Source organism: Pantherophis guttatus, chromosome 4, assembly GCF_059756535.1.
Source record: "Pantherophis guttatus breed Tessera chromosome 4, ASM5975653v1, whole genome shotgun sequence".
Taxonomy (NCBI): domain Eukaryota; kingdom Metazoa; phylum Chordata; class Lepidosauria; order Squamata; family Colubridae; genus Pantherophis; species Pantherophis guttatus.
Window position 1 is genome coordinate 97,606,724 of NC_142066.1, and position 17,703 is coordinate 97,624,426.

General features: G+C 44.6%; 1 protein-coding gene and 1 long non-coding RNA gene across 3 annotated transcripts in view; one reads left to right on the forward strand and one right to left on the reverse strand.

Annotated features, from left to right (window-relative positions):
• Positions 1-128: 128 nt before the first annotated feature.
• Positions 129-1,952, reverse strand: LOC148114252 (uncharacterized). Its single transcript, XR_015733941.1, has 2 exons — positions 1,862-1,952; positions 129-247 (listed from the first exon to the last, which is right to left on the reverse strand). It is a non-coding gene; the product is annotated as an uncharacterized LOC148114252 (long non-coding RNA).
• Positions 1,953-2,182: 230 nt separating this feature from the next.
• Positions 2,183-17,703, forward strand: part of CXCR6 (C-X-C motif chemokine receptor 6) — a 62,810-nt gene continuing 47,289 nt past the window's right edge. The window contains exon 1 of one of the 2 annotated variants that reach the window (XR_015733940.1): positions 2,183-2,373. The gene's annotated coding sequence lies outside the window, so the exon portion shown is untranslated. The remainder of the gene's footprint in view (positions 2,374-17,703) is intronic. The other variant, XM_060685923.2, reaches the window with a different exon arrangement.

Below are 17,703 nucleotides of genomic sequence, written 5' to 3' on the forward strand. Positions count from 1 at the left end.
ATGCTAATACCACCTTTATTAAAAAGCTAATAATGAATCCTACAACTCCAGGTAACAATTTGACCATTTGGTTCTCTTTGACAAGGAGAGTGGCTTCGCGGAATCATCAAAATCTAGAATGAACCCTCTCAGATTTTATCATCTTTACAGGGGAATTTATAAGCAGCATAAATTCTTCCATCTGAAATGGATGTTTCTGGTCACTTAAAGGAATCCCAGATGCCTTCCAGAGTGCTTGTGCTTGTTTCTGTAAGGATAGAAACTGGCAGTTATTTCATTGCCCCTGCCCATGAATTAACTGAGATGGCAGGGAGATACCGCTATCCCTTTGGGCGTCCTTGGCCTTGAAGGTTTCCACAAAGGGCTCCAGGAGCCAATCTTCAATAGCTTGGGTACCGTAATGGCCTTTCACATATACAGTAATTGTTGAGCCAGAAGACTGAAAAGCATACGTAGCAACTGGTTGTGCATTAGGAACCATCCAGAATGAACTCTTCCAATAAGACATTGAAAGTAGCAGTTCCAGCAACTGAAAGAAACTTTTCATAAGCTATACCAGAGGGAACTTGAAACACAGATACAAAATCTGAACGATACAAAGTTACTGAGTAGCTTTACCAGCATAATCGGCAAAGTGGTTGTCTTTAGTAATAAAAGAAGTGCATCGATAGAAGAAAAAAAACAGGTTTGAGTGAGCAATCTGGCAGTGTAAGGTGGTAAAATAGCCTCAGCTTCCATAAGCATCTGTACCATGGCAAACACCAAAGCATATAGGTAGTCCTTAACTTGCAATCATTTGTTTAGTGACCAAAGTAACAACAGCATTGAAACTGATTTATGACCAGTTTTCATGCTTATGACCATTGTAGCATCCCCATGATCATGTGATCAAAATTTGGATGCTTGACAATTGGTTTATATTTATTGTGATCATGTTTTGCGACCTGACAAGCAAAGTCAATGGGCAAGCCAGATTCATTTAACAACTGTGTTAGTAATTTAATAGCTTCACTAAATCACCCAATTGTGGCAAGTAAGTTCATAAAATGGGGCAAATTCATTTAACAACTTACTCAGCAGCAAAAATTTTGGCCTCAGTTGTGGTCAAAGTTAGATTTTCTGCGTTATTGCTTTTCCACAGATGCAATCCAAATAGATCCCCAGAAAGTGCATACAAGTGCTCTCCCAGCCATCCCCTCATAATGTAAAAGAAGTTTAGCATTTCCTAAGCTTTGCAAACTTTTATAGGAAGTTTATTCCAACTGTACATAAGGTTAAGCCTCTGACTTAATTGCTGAAAAATAAAGTGAAATTTGATTGGACAGAAAGGGAACAGTCTACATTAGGGGTCTGCAACCTTAAACACTCAAAGAGCCATTTGGACCTGTTTCCCACAAAAAAGAAATCATTGGGAGCCACAAAATCTGAATGGGTGTGGCCAACTCGATTTCACTCACTCCCACCCAGTCACATGATCACCACTCCCAGCCATGCTTACCCAGGTTTTGTGGTCCCTGGTGTTTTCTGTGGGAAACAGATATCTCGCACTCTCTGTCTATCTTTCTCTCTCTTTCTCCCTCTGTCTCTCCCTCTCTCATCTCCCTCTCTCATATCTCCCTCCCTCCCTCTGTGTGTGTGTGTGTTCCCTATTGAACTATTTCCAAAAACGCGAGGGTTGGTGGTGGTTTTTTTTTTTTTTTTGCTGATGACCTTTTTTCTTTGGGTGCTTGTTACCATATTTAAATCGAGAGTTATTTCAGGTAAATTAAATTTTTTCATCCCCCTGCTGTAGCTCCCTGTTGACTGAACCCACCACTGGCTAGCCCTCCCCCTCATTCTCCTCTCCCAATCACATCCTCACCTGGCCTGAGAAGGTAAGGGCAGCAGCAGACGATGGAGACTCACAGAGTGGGAGAGAAGCGCCCCTGTACTTGCCATATCTTGCAGGCGCTTCTTCTGGCCCTTGTTGGTGTTGCGTACACCTTGGTCGCTTGGGAAGACGTGCGACTTGCTCTCTGTCCCAAGACACTGGCTTGGCCTGGCTGCTGTTGCCACTTCCATAGCCTGTCCGCTGCTCTCACAGTACCTTGCCCAGCAGAGTTAAATTTAGCACGCTTCACAATGTGGGAGACTGTCCCCTCTTCCTCCTGGAGTCCATTATGATGCAGAGCATCAGCTGCAACTGGGCTGGGCCACTGTCTCAGGGCAGAGAGCAAGTCACACATCTCCCCAAGCGACCAAGGTGTGCGCAGCACCAACAAGGACCGAAAGAGATGCCTGCGAGATATGGCAAGTACAGGGGTGCTTCACTCCCACTCTGGAATATGGAGCGAGTCTCAATTCCTCACCATCGCCCTTACCTTTTCAGGCCAGGTGAGGAGTGACTGGGAGGTGAGGGCAGGGGGCAGGGGGCAGGGCCAGCTAGTGATGGGTTCAGCCAACGGAGCCACAGCAGGCAGATGAAAGAGCCGAATGCGGCTCTGGAGCCACAGGTTGCAGACACCCAGTCTACATTCAATGAATTAAAATTGCTTTTTGCCACACAGCCCCTTCTCCCTGACACATCAGTGAAATTTATTGTCCAGAGAGATGCCTCAGACACAGCATTTCTATTGCAGGAGTAGCCAGTTTCTCACTTGTGACTTTTACTCCAGAGAGATAACTCTTCCAGAAAGGAATTATGACATTTTTAACAAAGAAATTTAGCAGTGAAAACGGCTTATAAAAGCACCTCAAAGTACCAATGAGTTTGCTTAATGACTGTGGCATTCACTTAATGACCATGGTGTTTGCCAAATGTTCATTATGAAAAATGGTCATAAAATCAGTAAGTTGACTGTATACTGTAAATACCAAGGGCTTATTTTTATGCCTGTTTAACTGTGAAGCAAATACTGTATGTCCAGATAAACTTTTCTTTGTCAGATTTTTCTGTCACGGTCTTTACTGTATTTCATTTTTGATCCACAGCTTACAGACATTTTTGCTAACTTCAACTGTTCAAATTTTAAAATATTGTTTTGCTCTTTTCCCCACATTTTCCCATGAAAATGATCTAGCATACTTTCTCAATAATGTGATTAATTCTGGGTTAATTCTTGAGTTGGATGTGCTCTTTAGTCACTTTAGGTCTGCTGAAGATTTTTCCCCCTCTGATACTAGGCACTGCCTTTCATGCCCATTTAGAAAAGTTAGAGGCATGACTTCTACAGAAGTATCTGCCCAAGAAATGTCTCACCAGAACTTTTCTAAATATCAGATCTCACCTGAACACTTACTTTCTCTTTCTCTCTGGGCTTAGTCCTCTTTTGAAAGAGTGCTAGTCCAGTGCTTTAAAAAAGGTCAATTTAAACAGGAAGAGGGAGCTGTATGTTGATGGCTAAGGTCACCAGTAAATGCATTATAGGTTAACCACTCCTGCTGACAAGGATTTCATATGGCTGTTCATTTTACTATATTTATCACTTAATCTATGGTAGGAGATAGCATTTTGCCTACCTTTATGCCATTTTGTCTGTTCTTCAGGCTACATAAAGGTCCCACAGGCAATAGCTGCTCATTGTCCTTCCTTTGCAGTATTTATCATATTTATATATCTCACATAAATGTGACTCTTAGTTCACTTTTACCCTGTTATTACCCTGATAATAACCCCAATCGGGCTTTTGAGCACATGGCAATAAGGCCAAGTGCTTATTTCAGGGTTCAAAAAAATATAAGACAAGGTCTTATTTTCGGGGAAACATGGTAGTATTTTAGTATTTAGCATGAAGCTCTTCCTTATTAATTGTTCCCTTCAGCTGTATCTTATTCCTCTCTTCACCAGTGACTTATTAGCGCAGCTATTTTTGACATGGATTTGGTGCTTTATTAGTAAAAAATAGCAAGCTGATAATTAAGAGATGAAAAAATAGGTGGCCTCTTAACTAAGCAGATGACTAAATTACCTATTCTAAGCACCAGTCCACAGTATACCTTCTCCATCTTGCCATATATTAAAAAGAGTAATTAGTAATGTTTTCCCATCTGCAAGGGACCATTGGTGGGAAAGAAAATAAAGGCAGTTGTTTTTAAAAAACTTACCTGCACTCTGGACACTATCACTTTCTGTTCCCATTACTTAAAATAGTGATGACTACCCGTGTTTTCCCAAAAATAAGACCCAGTCTTATTTTCTTTTGGGACCCAAAATAAGCACCAGGTCTTATTTTCAGGGGATGTCTTACCAGCTTACTTTAGGACCACCACAGGCAGGCCTCCCACACCATAACACCTATTGCGCTGCTGCCTGATTTTTTCCACGTGGCATGTTGCACCATTGTGTGAGCAGCAGCAAGGGAGTGATGTGCCATGCAGCCTGTGAGCGGTAGCACCGGCATGATGTGCCATGCTGTCTCCTGCCACGAGTGGTGCCACTGATGTGATGTACCACATGGAGTCTGGCCGTGACTAGTCACATAAATCAGGCAGCAATGTGACTGGTGTTGGGGCATGGGAAGCCTGGCTGTGGCAGTCCTAAGGTAACCGGGTGCAGATGTGTGTGGCAGCTCCACACCTCCATCCCAGCTTGATTTTTATATGACTCACCCTACCTCATACTAGTCGTTGGGACAAAGCGTGCCACGTCTTAGCTAAGGCTTATTTTTGGGTAGGGCTTATATTAGCTACACACATAAAAATCAAGCTAGGGCTTACTTTTGGGATAGGTTGTATTTTCAGGGAAAAACAGTATTACTATATGGCAACAAAAACTCTTTTACGAAGTGGTTGTCTGGACTTGTACAGCCTAAAGCTGATGGCTCTATGTAAACCCAATCAAATGACTGTGAATTAAGATGCAGGCCTATATTAATTGGACAGCATGGCTTCTACTGGCTTGGGATGTCATGTTTCTGTAATAAGTATCTCCAGCACTGTGTATGGAGATTCTCAGGTCATTTTCTGTTTTTCCTTGAAGACATTTCACTTCTCAACCAAGAATTAATTAATTAGATGTTTTTAATTAGATGTTTTTGTCTGGTGGGATGAATTATTTTCCTTCTCTGGCTAATTAGGGCTCTGCTCATTTTGTTTGAATAAGAAAAAGGATTAAAAAGGTTTTCCTCATTGGTCATTTTGTTGTCCTACATTGGCTGCACAGCCACGTCTGTTGAATCTACCAGAATTAAATTAATCTAAAGGAATGTTATTCTTCTAAAAATTAATGGGTATAATTCTTGGAAAACAAGACGTATTTCTGAGATTTACCCTGTACTTACTGTGTTTTTTCCTGCTATAATCCCTTCTTACACAAGAAGAATGTTTTAGCTAGGTCAGGAAAAATTGTTTCCCAATCCACTTAATAATTTAACTGATAAATTAAATAAAATGTAAGGTGGGGCTACCAGATCTAAATTGCCAAAATCTAGAAAGCTACTAAATGGCATCAAAAGGATTACAGCTTTCTGGATTATTTTGTTTTCTTCTAGTGGTCATTGGATATGTGCAGCTCAGATCTTTACCTCTATTGTGAAGTAACAAAATCATTAACTGAAATTCCTACTGGGCTATATATTTTCCCCAATAAATAAAAGGAGATTTTATTTTATTTAGTGTATATGGCATAAAATGACAGGGAAATGGTAGATACAGTGCAGTCTAGGTCAGTGATGGGTAACCTTTTTGCCATCATGTGCCAAAAGCGGGGAGAACATGGGGGGGTGTTGCACACACGCATGCCCATACCTATAATTCAATGAGTCCCGCCCCCACGCATGTGTGTGGTATACTCCCCATGCTCCCACTTTTGGCACATGATGACACAGTGGGCCTGGTAGGCCCATTTTTTTGCCCTTCCCAGGCTCCAGAGGATTTCTAGGAACCTGGAGAGGGCAAAAATGTCCTTCCCCACACCCTGGAGGCCTTCCGGAGACCGGAAGCGCCCCGTTTCATGACTTCATGTGGGACTGGAAGGTCTGAAATCAGTTGGCCGGTGCGTGCATGCGCACTGGAGCGGAGCTAGGGCAAGGCTCGCATGCCCACAGATACGCATGCCATAGGTTCACCATCATGGGTCTAGGTTATTAGTTTATTCTGTTTAGCACTTGCACATGTATCCTTGATGCATTGGGGTGAATTACGATAGCTTTACACCAGCTAATTATCAGTGCTCAGGTTGCTGGAACTTCTGGGCTCCTCCACTGGTCTCATCTTGCGTCACCTCATGTCATGTTGCCTCGTATCCAGCCAGATCCAGTGCTAGCTTCTGCTCTCCACACCCTCAAATATAGCTAGATTTTTCCTATTGCAGAGATATCCATTTATCTACTTGTAATATTGCATGCTTTCAAACTGCTGAGTGGGTAGGAGCCAGGGAATGAGTGATGGGAGTGGGAGCCAGGGAATGAGTGATTGAACCATTGGAGTGTAGATAATTTCTGGCCAGCAATTCCAACTCATTACGTCAGTGTGTCCATAAAGGGAGATGGTGACAGATGAAAACAGTCCCCAGAGTTCCATAATCTTGTTGTAACTTCAAATCTTTTTTGGCATACGGCTACGAGCAGGGCAAACTAAATCACCAAGTTTTGTATCTTTCCCAAAATGCAAAACGTCTGTTACAATTTGTTTTCTCCTATCTAACCAGTATCCGTACTTCACAAAATGCTGTTAATTAGTAAAAAGGTTGAGTAAAACTTGTCAAACAGGCTCTCTTCAGAGTTTAGTTGAATCTCCCATTACTATTGTAGTCTGCTTCCTGCACAGCTTAGTAGAATAGAATAGAATAGAATAGAATAGAATAGAATAGAATAGAATAGAATAGAATAGAATAGAATAGAATTCTTTATTGGCTAAATGTAATTGGACACACAAGGGATTTGTCTTGATTTATATGCTCTCAGTATACATAAAAGAAAAGATACATTTGTCAAGAATCATAAGGTACAACACTTAATGATAATCATAGGGTAGCAAAACTGTAGGAAGTTAGCACCCACCCCTTTCCTAGGAAAATGAAATATTCTAGGAAATACTAAAAAGGCAGAATATTATATTTTCCCTAAAGGAGAAACATGTTTCTAAAGACATAAACTCAGAGCTCAGCTCCCTGCCAACCCAGCAGATATTTTGGTGCCAACCTATTTACAAGACAAAGGCTGGGCCAGCGTATCCACAGCACAAAAGACATGGCCCTCAGGACAAGATAGGATTAGCCCTCACTCAAGATCCAAACCAGGACAAAGCCATTAAGCCATAATAGGAATTGCCAAAGCCCATTCATTACATAATCACCCAGCAAGATTCAACCAAGCTTGATTCAGAAAATCTACAAGGTTAGCTATGACCCCCTACAGCAGCCAATAGCTTACCACAAGAACAGGAAGCTCAAATTCAAAGCCCAAGAGAGGATATAAATCTCTCTTTCTCTCCTACCCATGTGCTTTTTGCCCATGACGACAAACCACGTGGTCCTGTCCCCCATTAAACCATCTTTCCAAACAGTCTCCATGTTTCCAGTATCTTTCTTCCCACTTGGAACTGAACCCAGATGGACATTTCTTCCAACAAAACATTTATTTCCTCTTTTTGGTTTGGTGATCTGTAGTATCCACCTATGGCAATCACTTTCATTTTTTCTTTTATTTTAACCCAATTGCATTCAAGGTTTCCATATTTTTTCCATTTCTACAGAAATGTAATTATATATATATAGTGCAATTCAGTGGTGGGATTCAAATTTTTCTACTACTGATTCTGTGGGCGTGGCTTGGTGGGGCAGCACTGTGCTGTGAGTGACATAGAGTTGGCCATGCCCACTCAGTCATATGACCCCCATCAAGCCACACCCACAGAACCGGCAGAAAAGGCAGCTCCTGCGGCCTGTCCCTTTATGGTTCCCCCTCCCCCTGCATAGAAGTACTTGTCAGGACGATGAGAATATTCCTCCCTTTTTCTCCCTTTTGGTCACATCACAAGACATCTCCACTGGCTCACTTCCCCCTCTCAAATACCTATGCACCCCGCCCCCATTACTATGGCAGCTGATAGCAAGCAAGCATCATAGAGGCTGACATTTGGCCCTCCTGCAGAAGAGACTTTAGTCCTAGGAAACAAAATGGACAGGGTAGATACCTCCCAAACTTAATCAAATACAGGAATTACATATAGAATAACAGAATTTGGAGGTATTTGGAGTAGAATAACTGTGGAATAATGGAGCTCTGACATCTCGCTCATTTACCCATTCAGATTGAGAGGAAGGGAAATGTTTCCAAGCTACCAAATATTGTACCTTCCTCCTGTGTTTTCTAGAATCAAGGATCTCTTTGACCTCAAAATGTTGCTCTCCTTTGATGAGAGGGGAATTGGAAGGGGGGTTGGTCTGGGCGAATCAGGGAGGTATAGGTGAAATAAGAAAAATTAGAATATCATGCAAAAGTTCATTTATTTCAGTAATGCAACTTAAAAGGTGAAACTAATATATGAGATAGACTCATTACATGCAAAGTGAGATAGTTCAAGCCTTGATTTGTCATACTTTTGATGATTATGGCTTACAGCTCATGAAAACCCCAAATTCACAATCTCAGAAAATTAGAATAGTACATGAAATCAATAAAACAAGGATTGTACATAGAACAATATCGGACCTCTGAAAAGTATAAGCATGCATATGTACTCAGTACTTGGTTTGGGCCCCTTTTGCATCAATTACTGCCTCAATGCGGTGTGGCATGGATGCTATCAGCCTGTGGCACTGCTGAGGTGTTATGGAAGACCAGGATGCATTAATAGTGGCCTTCAGCTCTTCTGCATTGTTCGGTTTCATGTCTCTCATCTTTCTCTTGGCAATGCTCCATAGATTCTCTATGGCAGTGGTCCCCAACCTTTTTATCGCCGCGGACCAATCAGCCTTTGATAATTTTACCGTGGCCCGCTGAGCGCGCGCAGGGGTGGGGGGCGTTGTTCGCGACGACACATTGATTGTTTATATATCAGATTGTTTTGATTAAACAACTTTTATTTTATTGTATTTAAACATGCCTTACAAAATAAAATACAATTACATAAATATAAAGTGCTTTAACATTTTAACAGTTAAACTTTAACTAAGCGCTCTAGTTACTAGAATCTAGTGAATCAATGAGAACCCTGAGCTTGTTTTTCTGCAACGAGACGGTTCCATCTGGGGGTAATAGGAGACAATGACACCCGAAGTGTCTTGCTTATGTCCAGTTTATTTCGTTGTTTTATTTTGGTTGCTGTCACTGCAGAAAACCCCGCTTCACACAGATAGGATGTTGGAAAAGGCAAAAGGGACTTAAGAGCTGTAGTGGCAATCTCAGGATATTCCGCCATGAACACCGGCAGAGTTGTTGTCTCAAATACAGTTTTAAGGCCGCCGTCATTTGCAATCTCCAGCAGTTGATCTTCTTCTTGTACAGACATGCTACATTCGTCTGGTTTGTTGACAAATGGGTCGCAGATCCATTCCTTACCAGTTCGTGGGTCTTTTGTGGTTGGGAAGTAGCGCTCAAACTCTTCTAAAAGCAAAGACAGGTGATCGTGCACCAACTGGGAGAATGAACGCTCAGGCTCAGTCTCTCCTAAAATCCCCGCTCAAGTCTGAAACATGTCCAAAATGCCTCTGTTCACACGCCGTCCCCACAACTCCAGTTTGGCTTTAAATGCAGCTACTTTGTCAGCCAACTTGAAAACAGTTGTCATTTTCCCCTGAAGGGACAGATTGAGTTCATTGAGCAGGCTAAATATGTCACACAGGTAAGCCAGTTTTGCAAGCCATACCTTGTCACTGAAATGTGCTGCCAGTGGTGACTTCTTTTCTGAGAGAAATCTTTGCAATGGCTCTCTTAATTCAAACACCCTGGATAGTGATTTTCCTCTGGATAACCATCTTATTTCTGTGTATAAGAGAAGGCATCTGTGCTCTGTGTCCATCTCCTCACAAAGCTGCTCAAATAGACGCGAGTTAAGGGCGTTTGCTTTGATGTGGTTAATAACTTTAACCACATCATTCAATACACTGTTAAATTCTGGTGACATTTTTCGGCTTGCCAGCATTTCCCTGTGAATGATACAATGTGTAGATTCGCACTCAGGTGCAACCTCCTTAACCCGAGCGGTTAAACCAGACAGCCGTCCGGTCATGGCAGCAGCTCCGTCTGTGCATATGCCGACACAAAAGGACCATTTTAGTTGTCCTGATATATAACCATCCAGTGACTTGAACAGTTCTGCTCCTGTGGTGTTGGTTGGCAAAGATAGTGCACATAATAAATCCTCATGCACATCCTCCTGATAAAGATATCGCACATAAACAAGTAGTATTGCCTTGTTGTCGATATCTGTAGATTCATCAACCTGTAGTGCGTACCACGGTGAAGTATTAATCCTCTCCAACAATTGTGTCTCAATGTCTTCAGCTATTTCATCAATGCGCCTAGTCACGGTGCTAGCCGACAAAGGCACATTTGCTACCTTTTTTACAGCAGCCTCTCCTAAAAGTTCACGACAAATGTCTTTAGTGGAGGGCAAGATCAATTCTTCACCGATAGTGAATGGCTTTTTAGCCTTAGCAATACGGTTAGCCACCAAATATGATGCTCTCAGAGCATTCTCCTTTATTGCTGTGGTGGCCCTCAGAAATATCTTCTGTCCTTCGTGTTCCCTTTTTTTTCTTTCAAAATACTGCAGGGGTTTGTCTTTTAATCCAGGGTGCTTGGCATTCAAGTGGCGAAGCAGTTTTGAGGGTTTCATTGCCTCATTAGAGAGCCGCTCACCACAAACTATGCAGAGCGGGGTTGGCGCGTGGGAATCACCTATCCCAATAAATCCATATTTCAAGTAGGACTCATTGTATTGTCTGTTAAAAGTTTTATGTTTCTTTGATGCTGAAGGCTCTTCTTCTGTCTCTTCACTGGGCCTTTTCTTTTTCCCAAGGAAACTTTCTGACGACATCTGTTTCGTACTCATCTTTGCTAATTTGTGGGTTAAATTTGAGCAAAAACAATATACACCTACACCAACTACTGTAAAAATGAGAAAGTACCAGTGAAAAGCGAGAAGAGCTAGCACCTGGGTACACGTTATGAATTATTAATGCACTTATGCACTTTATATGTTTGGACACTGGTAGAATTAATATAAATTATATGTAATTTCACTGTATAATGTTAGAGATAATTTGGGGCCTCTAGCCATGGCTCACACTTGGAGAGTACCAAAACCTGCTATAGTGTGCTGTTCATATTTCCCCCCCCCATCTATCTATGTCAGTGTTTCCCAACCATTGTGCCTCCAGCTTTTTCCAAACTACAACTTCCAGCATGCCTGGAGGGCCAGAGGCTGTCTGGGTATGCTGGGAGTTGTAGTTTTGCAACAGCTGGAGGCACCCTGCTTGGGAAAAATGGAGCTATGCTTGTCCTCTCTTTCTGCCTATCTATGCATCTATCTATATCAGTGTTTCCCAACCATTAAGGGGGAGGCCGTCGCTTCCTTGGGCCTTCTCCTGCGTTGTGTCGTGTGAACGCACACTTTCAGGGCAAGCTTGTAATCTCTCTTTTCTAGCCTTCTCCTGAAACGGGACCCTTTCCAAGGTTAACCTCCCCACCCTCCGCACCTTTTAATTAAAACCAAAGAACGATGTGCCGAGCGCTGTTCGGATTTATTCTTCCCTTCTCTTTGCTTTGTCCCGATTCGTACCGAAGAGATATCACCGGAGGGTGGGGGGTGGGGGGAGGGATTGACGGCTCACCCCACCCCCCCACCCCCCGCCGAGGCTCCCTGGGGCTCGGAGGCGACGTAAGCTTCAAACCCCCCACCCCCCCAGTCCCCGGCCTGAGATGTTCTCCTGTCCTTCAAGGGCTGAGGGAGTTCCCACCAACATCCTGATCCCCACCAAAGGATCCCGCGCGGGCGACGGGAGTGTCGCAATGACCTTTCTCAGCACTTAATACGACCCCCGTCCTGGAGGGATTTTCCACCGACGGACGATTAAAAAAAGAGAGCTTGTTCTTTTTGGAAGCCCCCGCCCCATCAAGAGAAATCGGGACCCAATCCTTCTCCTCCTCCCCCCTCCTCCTCCTCCTCTTCTCCTCTTCTCCTCCTCCTCTTCTCCTCCTCCTCCTCCTCTTCTTCTCCTTTTCTTCTTCTCCTTTTCTCCTCCTCCTCCTCCTCCTCTTCTTCTCCTTTTCTTCTTCTTCTCCTCCTCCTCTCCTCCTCCTCTTCTTCTCCTTTTCTCCTCCTTCTCTCCTCCTCCTCCTCTTCTTCTCCTTTTCTTCTTCTTCTCCTCCTCCTCCTCTCCTCCTCCTCCTCCCGAGCCAAGAGAAACAGAGGGAATCCCCCCCTCCTTTCACCAGCCAAGGCAACACGACCGGCTTTCTCTAGCCCGTAACCTTCCGGACGACCCCGCTCCCACCTCCATCCTGCAATCTCACTTCTACCGGTCCCCCTTCCCAACAATGCCCCCGCAACGAGCGTCCTGAAGGCGCCGGCCGTTGCTTACCGTCTTTCGGGCCGAGGTCCCCGGCTCTCCTGGATCCCGCCCACCCGGGGTAGGAAGTTTCCAGCGGCGGGTAAGGCGGGGGGCTGATGGACCCCGACCCGGCTTGGAAGGCGGCGTCCGCTTTGATCTTCTTGACCAAGAAAGAGCGAGGCATGGCGAAGCGAAGAGCGCTGGCCGAGCCTGGTCCGGTTCAGCACTTTGGACAGCTCTGCAGCGGCTGCCCGAGTGGGCGGGGCGGGAGGGGAGGCAAGCGGGGGCGGGGGGGTTGAAAGGCGGAGAAGCGATCATGGCCCCCGGCCGCTGCATCGATCATGGCCCCCGGCCGCTGCGCGGCCCGGTGCCAGGTACTCCACGGCCCGGCACCGGTCCGCGGATCGGGGGTTGGGGACCACTGCTCTATGGGGTTCAGGTCAGGCAAGTTTGTTGGCCAATCAAGCACAGTAATCCCATGGTCATTGAACCAGGTTTTGGTACTTTTGGCAGTGTGGGCAGGTGCCAAGTCCTGCTGGAAAATGAAGTCAGCATCCCCATAAAGCTTATCTGCGGAAGGAAGCATGAAGTGCTCCAAAATCTTCTGGTAGACGGCTGCGTTGACCCTGGACTTAATGAAGCACAGTGGACCAACACCAGCAGATGACATGGTTCCCCAAATCAACATAGACTGTGGAAACTTCACACTGGACTTCAAGCATCTTGCAGTGTGTGCCTCTCTAATCTTCCTCCAGACTCTGAAGGAAGTCTGGACTCTGGAAACCTCCTTGGTTTCCAAATGAGATGCAAAAGTTGCTCTCATCAGAAAAGAGGACTTTGGACCACTGAGCAACAGACCAGTTCTTTTTTTCTTTAGCCCAGGTAAGACGCTTCTGACGTTGTTTGTTGTTCAGGAGCGGCTTGACAAGAGGAATATGACATTTAAAGCCCATGTCCAGGATCCGTCTGTGTGTGGTGGCTCTTGATGCAGTGATTCGAGCCTCAGTCCTCCTTGTGAAAGTCCCCAACACTTTTGAATGGCCTTTTCCTGACAATCCTCTCCAGGCTATGGTCATCCCTGCTGCTTGTGCACCTTTTTCTTCCACACTTTCCCCTTCCACATAACTTTCTATTAATGTGCTTTGATACAGCACTTTGGGAACATCCAACTTCTTTTGCAATTACCTTTTGAGGCTTTCCCTCCTTATGGAGGGTGTCAATGATGGTTTTCTGCACAATTGTCAGATCAGCAGTCTTTCCCATGATTGTGATTCCTACTGAACCAGACTGAGAGACCATTTAAAGGCTCAGGAACCCTTTGCAGGTGTTATGGCTTAATTAGCTAATTAGAGTAGGACACTTTGAACCTAGAATATTGAACCTTTTCACAATATTCTAATTTTCTGAGATTGTGAATTTGGAGTTTTCATGAGGTGTAAGCCATAAACATCAAAAGTATGACAAATCAGGGCTTGAACTATCTCGCTTTGCATGTAATGAATCTATCTCATATATTAGTTTCACCTTTTAAGTTGCATTACTGAAATAAATGAACTTTTGCACGATATTCTAATTTTCAAGTTTCACCTGTATGTTCAGGTTCAGTAAACTAACATGAAACACTGGGTGGATCCTCCGGAGGGTTTTTGATAGTTCTAACTGTACTGTGACCGGGTTACACTTCGTACAATAGGAAAAGGGCTCACATATTTAGGCACAAGTTTTTTCAACTTTTGGGTAGTTTGTAGGTACTTAGTGGAAAGGAAAACCCTTTCTCCCACTTGGTAGTCCTTTGGCATAGCTCTTTTCTTATCAGCCTGTTTCTTATGGGCTTGGTGAGCCTCATCTAACGCCTTACGAGTTACGAGCCAGGTAAACTGAAGCTGCTCGATCCAGTCCACCAACGAAGGGATTTGAGGTTTCTCCTGTGGCAGTTCTGGGATGGGCACAAAGTCCTGACCCGACACCACCTTGAATGGGGTAAAGCCAATACTTCTGTGTCTGGAGTTATTATAGGTGACCTCTGCAAACGGCAGTAAGTCTATGCAGTTATCTTGCTGGTAATTTACATAGCATCTGAGTATTGTTCTAATACCGAGTTAGCCCTTTCACAAGCCCCATTTGTCTGAAGATAGTGGGAGGAGTTTAGCCCTGGGTGGAACCCAACCACCTCAGCAACTCCCTCCAGAAAAGGGAGATGAACTGAACCCTTCTGTCCAAAATTATTTGTTCAGGAACACCATGTAACCTATATACATGTTGAATGAACAGTTTAGCCAACATCCTTGCTAGGGAAATCTTGGGGCATGGTACAAAGTGCATCTGTTCGGAGAATAAATCCAGAATCACCCAAATGATGGTATTTCCACTACTTTGGGGTAATTCAACAATAAAGTCTATGGATATCTCCTTCCAAGGAACTCCAGATCTGGCAACGTTCTGGAGTAACCCAGGCAGCTTCCCAGGTGGCCTCTTTGCAGAGGCACATACAGGGCAGTTAGCAACGTATGCCTCTATGTCCTTCTTTAGGTGGGCCTCTAGGTTCTTATGGTCTGTCCACACCTCAAAAGGGTGTTGTGAAGTTTCCGAAAGATGCCCTAATTAATTCATGAGCCACGAGCCAAACTTCAAAAGAAATAGAGTCATTTATTAGGAGCACCATTTCGGCAATATTAGGATGCAGTTAGAACTAATCCCACGTAGATTTACATTCCCCAATAACCCTGTCTCTCCCCTCCTCCCTGGCCGTGTCATAAATCACATTCTCCAATTAATCACTTTGGCTGCCTGTGAAACCCAAAACTCTCCTACTGATTGTGATAACCAAAACATCTGTGGAATGTAGTGTCAGGGAAATCAATCAGTTCCATCAGTTCTCCCTCCCTCCTGCTCATAGCAACTTGAAAGCTTTGCAAGTTGACATTCGGCTCCCCTCACTTCCTGAGGGCGAACTGTGTAAAGCAAAACAATTTGAGTACAGATGTAGAGTTTAGGGATGCGACCCTAAACTCGGCTTGTTTGGATTTTCTGCGTGAAATTTGGCTATAAGGCAATCAGCCTGGATGTTTCGACTCTTTACCCAAGATGCCTCTGATAAAGGGTAACCCTTCCACTTGATTAAATATTGGAGTTGTCTCCTGTGCCACCTCAAATTGAGGATTTGCTGCACCTCATAATGGGTCTGCCTCCCTATGACCATTGGGTCCAGGGGCTGATGGGGTAGTGGCCTCAGGGTCAATCATTGAGCTCCCCAACAGCCATTTCAATTGGAGGAGAAAGTCTGCCTGTTTCTTAATAGGTTTGTGCTGCTTTAGCTAGCGCTTTCTTGACATTCTCCCAGGTTGCTTTCAGCGTTGCCATTCAATCGGTCAAGCTGACTGAGGAGGGGGGCTCCCTTGGGTACTCAGGCATTGGGACAAGTCCATGCCACTCACTACCTTGAACGGGGTTATCCCTATGCTACTGTGAACAGCATTATTATATGCGACTTCAGCAAAAGACAAGAGGTCCACCCAATTGGACTGCTAATAGTTCACATAGCACCTCAGGTACTGCTCTACCATGGCATTCAGTCTCTCTGCCCCCCACCCCACATTGGTGCTTGGATGAAAGGCTGAGCTAAGGCCCTGGGATGACCCAATGGACCGTAGGAACTCCCTCCAGAACTTAGCCATGAACTGGACCCTCTGTCTGAGATAATTCTTCTTGGTACTCTATGCAGGTAGTAAATGTGTTTCAGGAATGGTTTGGCCAACTGGTGGGTTGAGGGTAGTCCGCTGCAGGGTATGAAGTGCGCTATTTGGAAAATAAATCTATTACAGTCCAAATCACCGTGTTTCCCCCACTTTTTGGCAATTCCACTATAAAGTCCATTGCGATCTCCTCCCATGATCTTGTTGGCTCTGCTACTGATTGTAGCAGTCCGGGGGGTTTTCCTGGTTGTTTCTTCATTGTGGCGCAGATGATGCAACTTTTTACATAACTGTCCATGTCTTTCTTTATGCTGGGCCACCAGAACTGCCTCCATGCTAAGTGTAAAATCTTTAGGAATCCGAAGTGGCCTGCCAGTTTAACATTGTGGCTTATCGGGGATCAGGGTGCATAGGGATTCTGGGACATAGAACTTCGTCCCCTTCCATGCAAGGTCATCCCTTTTTGTCAGGATGTGTTGATTGTCTCGGAACCAGGGGTCTGCCAGCAGTTTTGAGTTTTACCATTAGATTGCTTGTTGGTTGGTCATGCCGGTGATGGCATTGTTGTCTGGTGGTTACTTAGGCCGCTATTTGGGAAGGGGGAACGATGGTGTCCACTACCTGCTCCTGCTCGCATTTGTACTGGGGCATGCGGGAGAGGGCATCAGCTAGAAAGTTCATCCCCCCTGGAATGTGCTTTAGCACGAAGTCAAAACGGTTGAAGTATTGAGCCCAACGGACTTGTTTGGGCGGTAGTTTTGGCGGGGTCCTGAGGGTCCCCAGGTTTTTGTGGTCAGTCCAGACTTCGAACTATTTCTGACCCCCTTTCAGAAGGTGTCGCCAGGTTAGCAGTGCCCATCTCACCGTGAATGCCTCCTTTTCCCATGTTGCCCATCGTGTCTCTGTGTCTGTGAGGTTGCAGGAGGTATAGGCGCAGGGTTGTAGATTTCCTTGACTATTTCTTTGGAATAGCACTGCTCCAACTGCCACGTTACTAACGTCTGCATGGATGATGAAGGCTGGTTCGGGGTCAGGATGCTTCAACATCGGTTCCTTCGCAAACATTTCTTTTAGTGTTTCAAATGCCTCTTGGCAGGTTAGGTCCCACTGTAGAGGTTGTCCCAGGTGGGGTTTTGTTCCTGGGCTCCCTGTTTTTAGGAGGTCCATCATGGGTTTGGCAATCTTCGCAAAGGAGGGGATGATTGCCTGTAGAAGTTTGTGAACCCTAGGAAGCTTTGTAGCTGTCTACAGGTGCGAGAGGGTTGCCAGCCTAGGATGGCTTGTACTTTGGCTGGATCCATCTCTATTCCCTCATTTGACACTCGATAACCCAGGTAGTCTAGCCGTGCACGGTGGAATTTGTTAGGATATGGTATAAGTCTAACAAGTTGTCTATAACTTTAAATGTATTCTGTAACTTTAAATGTAATGCTGAGTAATTGTACTGCTGAGTCATTGTAATGACTAATGACTGCTGACTGAATGCTGACTGCAATTATCATAATTGTACTGTTGAGTCATTGCACTGCTGACTTC